Raw genomic sequence first — 10,906 nt, 5'->3', positions numbered from 1 at the left:
CCTAACCTCCTTCTGGTTACGTGGCTGGGGGGGGGGGGGGCATTCCTGTACAGCTGACAACTTATCTGGACCCAGTCCAACAGCTCAAGGCCGACTTCTAGTCCATTTTACACAATTGCCCCTGATTTGCATAAAACATGTGCAATAATTTTATAGTCATGATGAGTCATACACGCAAGATGATGCAAAGTAACATATCAGAAATGTATGCACTGGGAAGAGTGAGTGAGTGAGTGCTTGGGGTTTAACGTCGTACTCAACAATTTTTCAGTCATATGACGACGAAGGAATCATTAGGGTGCATGTACGTGTAATGTGCCTCCTTGTTGCAGGACGGATTTCCACCGCTCTTTTATTTAGTGCTGCTTCACTGAGACGACTTACCGAAGGCAAGTAAGCGGCCCCGCCCGAGCCATTATACTGATACGGGTCAACCAGTCGTTGCACTATCCCCTTCATGCTGAACGCCAAGCGAGGAAGTTACAACTTCCTCTTTTAAAGTCTTAGGTGTGACTCGATCAAGGATTGATCCTGGATCTACCGGTCCCGAAGCGGACGCTCTACCAACTGTGCTATCCGGGCCGGTCACTGGGAAGAGTTTCGACTGAAACTATAATCCAATTTCCATTTTTTTAAATTTAATTCATTCAGAAATTTTTGAAAATGTTTAAAATAGTGGTTCTTAACTTCCCATAACTATTATCACCTTATCATAACTATTAGTCAGGGTTAGGGTTAATTTGGGTTAGGGTTAGGGTTAGGGTTATTCTCATTATCAACTGATGATATCATAATGTTTAAACATTTTTAATGTTATGCAAACGCTGAAAGCATAATTATGTTGGGCTCTGCCGGGCAAAATTGAAAGATTTATTTATTTATGTATTTATTTGATTAGTGTTTTACGCCGTACTCAAGAATACTCGCTTACACTACGGCGGCCAGCATTATGGTGGGTGGAAACCGGGCACAGCCCGGGGGAAACCCACGATCATCCGCAGGTTGCTGGCAGACCTTCCCACGTACGGCCGGAGAGGAAGCCAGCATGAGGTAGACTTGAACTCAGAGCGACGGCATTGGTGAGAGAGTCCTGGGTCATTACGCTGCGCTAGTGCGCTAACCAGCTGAGCCACGGATGCCCCCAAAATTGAAAGAAAATAGACGTGTATTTCCGTTTTTGTGACAATTAAATACTTGAGTTACTCACCTAGAACGACACACACTTCGTTAAACGACCACTGGTGAGTTACGTACGTGTGCTTTCTTACCTACATGCTCGATGTATGAAAACACTCCCATCCACTAAAAAAATAGCAAATCCATTTAATCTGATATTCTCCATATGTGTAGCCTAAATATATATTTTCGTAAAATGTGAATGTTGTTATTTCAATGAAATGACGATGGTGATGAAAGTATGATGTACGCTCGCGTAGTATTCCTGGTACTGCAGTGGCAAACTGCAAGACGAGATAGGCTAAACGTTAAGTGCGATCATTAAAGAATAAAGATTCACATACAATTTAACCAGGCAAACTTTTACCTTCCAATTTAATGACTCATTTTCGGACTTGGCGAGCGCTTTGTGGTGCCATGGCACCACAAGGCGTAACCCGGTGACCTGACACGCATCGACTGCCTTGAACTACTGGACCATCTGCACACCAAACTGAGATACGAGATGCCCAAGAAATTTAGCTGTTTTGGGGATAAACATTTGTAAATGGTCACATGTAACCGTTGAAAGAGTGCCCCATGTCAACCTACCTGAGTCAAGGGTTTGTTCTAACAGTTCATGTAGATGCTTAAATATTGGAAAATTACACGCTACCTAGCACCATGGCTTAAGCTAATTGCCAATTTGCTTAAGCCATGGTGCCAGGGAGCACTCCACAAGCAGAATCCTGGTTTATGCAGGAATACAATGGCAAAGAGAGTAAGAACAGAGCAGCGACTACAGCGTGATAGCTTGCAAATGGTCTCGCGTAACCGGTGAAATACGGGCTCATGTCAGTTTATCTCAGTCCGGTTTTTATTCTAACATTTGATGTAAATGCATAGATAGTAGCAATTTACACGCCACTACACAATGGCTTAAGCAGAATTAGGTAAAAACTAGAAAGTGATTTTAATTGCTTTTTATTCAACGTCACTGGTCTGGAAATACTCAAAAACTGTGTTTTCATCACATTCAACATAAATTAAAACAATGCAAAGCGACAAGGCCTCGGGGGTGTTAAGGCAGTCAGCAGAATCCCCTTACAACAAAGAGCGTAAAACCAGACCAGTTACGGGTGATCACGTCCTAACTATCACGCTATTGTCCTTTTATAGTATTGGCAAGTTGTTTCTCCCGCTGAAACAGTAGGCAATGGCGAAAAGAAGCTATGTGAGCTCCACTGCAATTTGAACGTTTCACTGGGTTCTGGCTGTCGAAGCCCTCATTGGTCTGCGTTGATTAGGTGTTTATTTCTAAATCAGTATTTCGGCCCGGGTATGTATGGAATTATGGGTTGATACGGAAACCGCAAATAGTTTTCAGAGGCAACAGGTTTATAGACTGTTCTTCCCTACCACATTCAACTAGAATGTCACCTGATCAAGAATTGATCAACAGATTCTTAACAGAATTGATTCTTAACAAGCTTGACCTCCCTTGCAGAACTGTTAATACATGTAGCCTCGCCAAGGGTTAGGTGGCATTTATTTTGGTTTCAGGCTTGTCAGCAGTTGTAGAGGCTAAACCCAGGAATTAATGGCAGCTATCAAGTAACTCATCTTTTAGCAGCACAGGACGAAGTCGACTGAGGGGGAGACGGCTTAGATATACCCGATACAGTGGAGGACAGGTTGACAGAGGACATGGTGCAAAAGAACCGTATTTCGTGCTTCATTCTAGGTAGACTCATTTCCGCCCCGGAGTCGAAACTCCCATGCGTGTTACCAGAAATGGAAACGGGAATTGCGCACCCACATAGGGTAGTTTTTTTGGGTATACTCGAACAGATTCAAACTAAAACTAAAATGAACCCATTCGTTTGACCCAGCGCTATACTGAATGTCATTGTTTCCAGACACCCAAGGACAGTAATATGTCTACCAAAAAACAAGGGAACTATTCTAAGTGCCTTTAAAAACATCTGAAGAAAAGAATAGTAATTCACGTCATGATGAAATAATTATACGAATGCCTTCTTCGAAATCCACACTAGCGTGACCAGCCGATTAATCTTAGTGTCCCCCCCCCCCCCCCGGCCTGCCGTCTGTGGAGAAGTAAGGGGAAAAGTGGAGCCTTGTGCCTGACGGTTTCATAAGACTAACCAACCGTCAGGATAATGTCTTCCGCGTTTTACGAGTGGCAAACTACAGTCAACAAATACAGTCTCTCATATTAGTCGAGAAGATGTGGGCCTATTTTATTCAGCTGGTGTATCCTTGCCTAGAGGACATGCCAGAAACCGCGGGGGGGATTTCAGTTTTGAGGTATTCCAGGTTTCCCCCAGGAATTCAGTGTTTCCATTGCCAAAAATATAATCGTGTATGGTAGTTTGGGGTGCCTTTTGTACGCGAGAACACATTGTCATGGCTGCTCTGGTCTAACCCTATATGCCGTAAGTCTTGCATACTGTTGTATTCCTGCATAAACCGGGATCTGAGCAATTCTTAACCAGTGAGGTCAAATAAATTGCTATCCCTGCGCTTTTTTCTTTTGTACCGAATTCTGCGTGTCATGATGATAGGGGCGTGTTATTTGCCGCTGTTTAAGTATTTACATGAAGAGTGAGAATAGTTCCCTTGTGAAGTAGATTAACAATAGGCCATATTTCACCGGTTGCATGTGACCGTTAGCCAACTGTCACAGTGTCGTCGCTTCTCTTGATTTTACTCTCTTTGCTGTAAGTTTCTTGTAGTCTTTATATCCCTGCTTAAGCTGATTGTTCTCTGATACAGTCTGGCAGTTGTGCTCTGCTTGCGGCAATGAGAAGGGACCAGACACCACTTGTGGCCTATCTTCTTAAACAGGGAGCAGTGTTACCAACTTTAGCCCAGGTATGTGAGTATGTGAGTGCATCTATATATAGTCAACTCCCCGTAGGACACTGTTGCCCACTGTACCAAACAACTACACAATTACTCATGTATTACCCTCGCCCCCGCGTCTTCGTCATATTATATAAAAATGCCAAGTACTACGTTAAATCCAAAGCATACATTCTTGCACGCAGCCCCCGTGTGTATTTACTTGAAAGAACATTTGGTGGGGGGGGGGGGGGGGGGCTTACATGTGCTCAACCTACATCACTTCGATATTGTAACATCTCGATAGTTTATATTACTCCTGTATTATCGCGGCTCAACCTACACCTCTTCGGTATTATCACTCCCGTATTAAATGAACAAATGCGTATCCATGTATCCACCAAAAGTTAAACATCTACATGGAAAACAGTTAAAGTTGTAGCCCGGATAGAAAATCTTATTTATGTCTATGGTGTATATTAATAAAATGGCGATCTGGTTACCATGACAACCACGGGAATGGAAAAATGTTAGTCGGGACACGTTAAATTGGAGATATAGCCCAGACACGAACACAGGCGGATAAAGTCACTATAATATAAGGCGCTCAGCTTTATTTAATTGTTGTTTTACGTTGTACTCGAGAATATTTCACTTATCACAGGCGGTCACATCTGTATGGTAACAGTGATTACCAGAAAAGTCATCACCAGACCAAATATGAGCATCGGACAATTTTGCTATTGTTTTGGCAAGTTCAATCAAAACGTCAACTTCATTCTGCAAAAATGCCAAAACTGTAAGATTTTGAGGGAAGTAGCCGTTTTGATAGCGCAGGCTAAATCACCTGTTCATTAGCGAAATAGAACTGTCGTGACGTGGTTGGCAGCTCGCTACCTCGGTGCAGAAAGGTTGTAAGTGAAAAACAAAGGAATTGATATATTCAACTTTTAATGTTCAAACTCACAAAAGAAATATAAATCATTTAAACCAAAAACTAGTTAGGCGTACATACACTTGGGATGCAAACACTTTTTCACTCCCATTGTTACCTGTTAATTTTGCTGTGCCGGTCACGTGATATGGCAGATACACCTTTTCACCACTTATCACATTTCTACATGGCAAAATGTGAATGGTTGTAACTGAGCTTTCAGTCCGCTGTCTGCAAGACACATCAACTCACAAACCAACACACCTATCATTAGTTATGTCACTTCACCTTCACAGTTTTCTTTTGGCCACTTTCTGGGGATGCATAACGTTATTAGACAAACATTTTCGTCTACAGCGGAATGTAACACACAAAAAAACAGTACTGTTAATAAAGTCAAGAATGTCAGTCTGGCCACTTCTTTGGCACTTTCATATCAAGGATGGAGACAAATTAATTCAGTCCTTTCAAAATCTAACTGTTTTTAACTTTCAGCGCTGTCATCTTCCCAAATGTCATCTTCCTCGACGTCCGATTCAGGGAGCCTATCCCTGACACTGGCCCCATGCTGTAGGTTCTCGTAGAACTCGTGATGGACCGACGGAATGTGACCTTCTCTGCACAATTTCATAAGGTCTCGGTGTTTTGCTTCTGCGATCATGGGACGTTCGTTGTATGCACACTGGAGTTGTGCATTTTTGATTTCCTTCACCCGTCCACGGCGTGTTGCTCGATTCACGGTGATGCATCTGAAATTTGAATCGTCCATCTGGTACTTAAAATATATTTGTGATGGTTTGTCTGACCGGTATTGCCACCATTTCACTTTTAACCACATTAAGTTGGTCCCATCATCTGCCATCTTGCGATTAATGAAGCACTCATCTGCCATTGACTTGAAATCAAAGATATCAGGGGTATCCACTTCGACAACTTCATATCTTGGCTGAGTGCGTTTTGCCATTCGCACCGCCCCATACCACTCTGTCGGGCTGTATATATCAGAATCTTTGGTAGCTCTCTCAATGGTGGAATGGACAGAATCACCTTCCATTTGGGAATGTCCACTTTCGAAGTATTTATGGTTGATGATATTCAAAGGTAATCTCTGAACAGCAAACAAGCACATTGTGGAGAAGTTGCAGTTACGCTGCTGACCACTGCAGGTATCACTGAAAAAGTTAATCTCTTTAACTGTTGGTGGCAAGTTTTTCATGTACCCATAAACACACGAAGCAATCTCATTTGATCCACGTTTTGCTAGACCTTCATGCCACATGTAACAGTGTGCCGCCCTGGATGCTTGGTCGTACATAGAAAAGTTGTATGTAGACAATTTACGGCTATAGTAAAGGTTTGACACCTTCATCTGAGGTGTCTGTAGAACCTTTTGAAGGTCGAAATTTATTGATCTCACAGTTTCTGGATTTTCAATTGCCCTCTTCTTATCGGTTTCCTTGTGTTCTCTGGCCTGAACTTTTCTAGCTTGGTGTGCCTGATATTCTGTATTCATAGCTTCCTTCTCTGTTAGGGTAGCCTTCTTAAATCGATCACAAAGACTGCATTCATCCTTTTTTGGTTTATGGAACCCCAAATTATATTCACTGTTGAAAATCTCTCTGTATACATGAACCTTTGCCGGTGTGCGGTTTTCCTTTCTGCAATGTTCCTCGTACAGTTCATGCATTTTCTTCACATTAAGACTACTGTCCAGGTACCTGCGCCGTGTCCTCTGTCTGCAGTAATGTGACTCGACGGCAGGGAACGATTCAATGTGAGCTTTTAAAAAAGCCTTGTCCGAATCACTGGTCTTGTTTTTTGGTGTGTTCTTGCCTCTACGATCAGGAGATACAAAACCCTCAGTATTTGCAGCGTTTATGTTGGTTTTGGCATCGAGAGCGTAATAAACTGTTCTTTGGTGTATATCAAGTGTTGCCAAAAAGAATGTTTTGCACACCTGAATGCATTGACCATTCATGGTCAAGTGATACTGGTAGGTCCATTGTCTTCTGGACTCGCCAGTGGTTGTTGACCTGCTTGGCTCTGTTTTTTTCACATTTCTAACAATATAGTCTCGTTGACGAGCATAATCACCACTGGCCCAGTATGCTTCACAAACCTTCTTACGCGCGTCCTCTGGGATGTTGTCTGTACATTTGTAGTGACATTTGCACTGGAAAGGTTGTGGACGTCTTGCATGTATAACACGTCCCTTTTCATTGATATATTCACGCCCTCTGTTCCTTGCATCCTTTCTTTTATTTCGACTCCAAGCATCCGTCTCTCTCTTCCGTTTTCTTCCCCTAGTTATGTCAGTATGACCTTCCTCTTAAAGGTAAAAAAAAACATTAATAACTTGTTAAGTATAGTAAACATTCAAACTTCAGGTCAGTATTTTAGTTTGTCTGTAGAAGTAGAAAGGAGATTTTAAAGGAAGGATGGGAAGGAAGGGGGGGCTGATTTATTTTTTTAGTTCATAACACTCTGCCCTCTACACAGAAAAAGGTTTTGTTTTCCATTGATTTTACGCACCGTATATGGTCTTCAGTTAGTATATTTTCTATTTTATTTGTTAAACACTGAACGTTATATGTTATTCTGTTTGCTGGGTTTTGCTTTTTCTAAACAGAAAAAAAGTACATGTAGTATGGTTCTACTATAAACACAATACTATTTTGCTGTACCAGGCCTACTGAATCTTTTCTTTACTAAGATGACCCCTAATAACTTTCATATTTTCTGACTATATAATTAGGAAATTGACAGTTCAACTGTTTCACTCTTACCATGGTCTCTAGGTTGTTGGTTTTCCGTCGCTGTTTGTGGATCATCATTTGCCGGAAGGTCGGAGTCTAATAGGCCTTCTGAAATGTCGTGCCGCGAAGGGCTGCTCGAGGACAATGGATTAGTCAAGGGATGTGGATCAAGTTGAGAAATGTTGCTACTGCTTGCTGTGATTTCTTGTTCTGAAAGTATATGAAGAACAATACTCAAATTAACATCTGGTTCCAGGCTATGGAAGAACAAAAACAAAATACACATTTTGTATACAACTCTCTAGAATATCTTTACTTTAGGTTATCTGTCTAGCCTATCTAGGCCTCTGTTTTAAGGTTTCTCTAGAAGTTTTTCGTCTTTATTAAAGTTTTGATTCTGGAAACAAGTCATTTGCCTTTGTTATTTATTTCCATACCAGCCTTCTCAGAATCAAGTGGATTTGGTTGAGCAGAGGTCTCTGACGTCATCCCTTGTGTTTTTCCATCGGAAAGATGTACACTCTGAGTCTCTGTGTCACCCTCCAGGTTATTCACTTCGCCAATCAAGCTCTCCTCATCTGCTTATAAAGTAAAATAGGGTGTGTATCAGTAACAGAAAATCATCCTGTCATAGCACACTTCCCCTTCATTATCTCCTGCCTGAGCCCGATAGTTTATTGTAAGAAAAGTCAAAACCATTATGTTACATTTATTTAAAACATGATATTCTTGGCAAAAATCCCGCCTCTCCTACCCCCGCATACACCGACGCGTCAATTTCTCCCCAAACTTAACTTTTTCTGTGTCATAAAGTGGAAAGTGAACAATTGGATGTAAATCTGCATGCAACACTGGATTACTGAGTGCATAGTTTCCGTCACCAACAGAAGAAGAGTTCATAACCCACCTTCACTGACGCTTTCTGTATCCGATTCACCCTCGTCAGCCTTATATTCGCTGCCAGATGAATCTTCGTCCAACTGTGACAGCACATCAGACAGGTTATAGACCTGCTTTCTATCTCGTTTTGGTCTAGCATTAGCCATGATGTCTAATGGTTCCAGAAATCTGGAAATCAGTGGCACCTTTTCACGCCTCCTTTCTTGAAGAGTTTCCAGTTACAACCTTTCACTCCTGACAGTGCTACACTTACAATCATTCTACACTCAGCGTACCAGAACTTTTCCACTTACAACTATTTTATTATGTACATTAACGACATAAAATACTGTATTCACTTACAACCTTTTTCCAGTTTATTTGTTGTCATTCAAGGTATCCGAATGTTGATAGAAATCAATTTCTGGGAAATGTAAGTTACAACCTTTCTGCACTGAGGTAGCGAGCTGTGTTTTCAAAGTAAACACACTTTGCTCCCTATTGCTTTTGATGTCTTATAGGTATGTTAGAATACATAATAAGCATTTCGCCCTGCCTTAAAGCTATATATCTAACCAACCAACAATACCTTGTTGTCGAAACTCACACTCTCTCTCCGCGACACCATTCTCTCTAGAACAGCTTCCATAGTTTTATGAATGACCGGGTGAATAATGGCTGATTCGGTTACATCTGCTAAATTATACATATGGTGTAGGTCTGGCATCAACCAGCAGATGGCCGTGGTTTTCATTCGGACTTTGTCCGCTTTTCTCCCAGCATATTGCTGGCCGTCGTTTTATCAGTAAAATATTCTTGAGCACGGCGTAAAACTCCAATCGAATCAATAAACACATATCGTCTTATGGGTCATTATGTACATTTACTATCATGCGCAAAAACCACACATTTACCTGATATAACCGATGCTCAAAAAAATCTTTAATACTTGCTCTTAACTTTTCTCATTTCTAGAGAGATTTCAACAAGGGAGCCGTAACAAGATATCTGTCCAGCCTAAAAAAGGATGATATAGCCTTAATTGAGGTAATTCTTGAAGGCATGTCCGGCGTGGAAAGAAATGATGTGATCGAAAAATCACATCTGTCGGATTATCTCAGTCTAGAGGCAATGAGTCAAATACGGTCTGCACCCTGCACTGTGCTTAGCTTAGGAAAGCATTGCCGAAAAGCAATCAGACGATCTGTCAACATGGCTGCTCACAGACAAGGGATGTCGTCATCTATCAGACAGCTACCACTTCCAGAATCTGTGCAGTGCTTTTTGATGATGGATGAACTATGATCTTGTTAAAGTATATGGCTGTGGTTATGAGGGTTACGACAATTGTGACGACTACGATCATGATGACGACTATGACCATTACGACCATTATGATGATTATTATCTTTATGATGATGACAACGAATTTTATTATGATTCTGATTAAGTGCTTTTCACGGATATACTTAGGGCAGAGGATAAACTCTACCCCTACACCGGCATGAATTAAACCTACATGAGTCACGTCGCGTGGCAAAATATTCCTCGCTTTACACCCGATTATTGTGAAATGATCGAGGTGAAACACAGGCGTCTGCATATAGATAAAATAGCTTTAACATTTTATCTGATCTTTTATCGATAATACTGCTCTAGAAACTGGAGATATAAGCTAAAGACACTTAAATTGTTAAATTGTGAATATCCTATCACATATAATCAATAACATGTCCCGATGGTTATGAATTTTGTATATGTGTAAGCACTAAGCAGAGTTACGAAGGTTTTATGTATTGCAGTATATACACATCACGTGCCGATTGTTATTGGTCATCGGCATGTAGATTGTTTTGTTCACTTAAGGACAAATGAAACCATCGGGTACCTATATTGCATTATACACCACGCGTCGGTCGTTTGCTCTACACGAATAAACATTTAGTATGCAAGGCAATAATTATAAATTATTGTATTATACATGATTTGCTTTTTTCCTTTTAATTGATTTCAAAGAGTCATATCAAAACACATTGACGTTAATTAATTGTTGGTACGTTTACATGCTGGTAAGAGCTAGTTGCCCTATACATGAATTACCGATAGTGCTAAATTGCTACAAATTATCGCATCGATAAATTATCGATGTCAATAAATGGATTATCGATATTAATTATTTGCAGTGATTAATTCATATACTGATATCGATCATTTTCTATTAAAACATAATTTGGATTCCCGTACTGTGTTTGCTATGACGCCTGTTCTAAATATCTGGAGAATTGTACAACAATAAATGCGTTCGACTTCAAATGAG

This window comes from Liolophura sinensis, unplaced genomic scaffold, assembly GCF_032854445.1.
Source record: "Liolophura sinensis isolate JHLJ2023 unplaced genomic scaffold, CUHK_Ljap_v2 scaffold_30, whole genome shotgun sequence".
Classification (NCBI taxonomy): domain Eukaryota; kingdom Metazoa; phylum Mollusca; class Polyplacophora; order Chitonida; family Chitonidae; genus Liolophura; species Liolophura sinensis.
Note: the sequence above shows the minus strand (reverse complement) of the source record.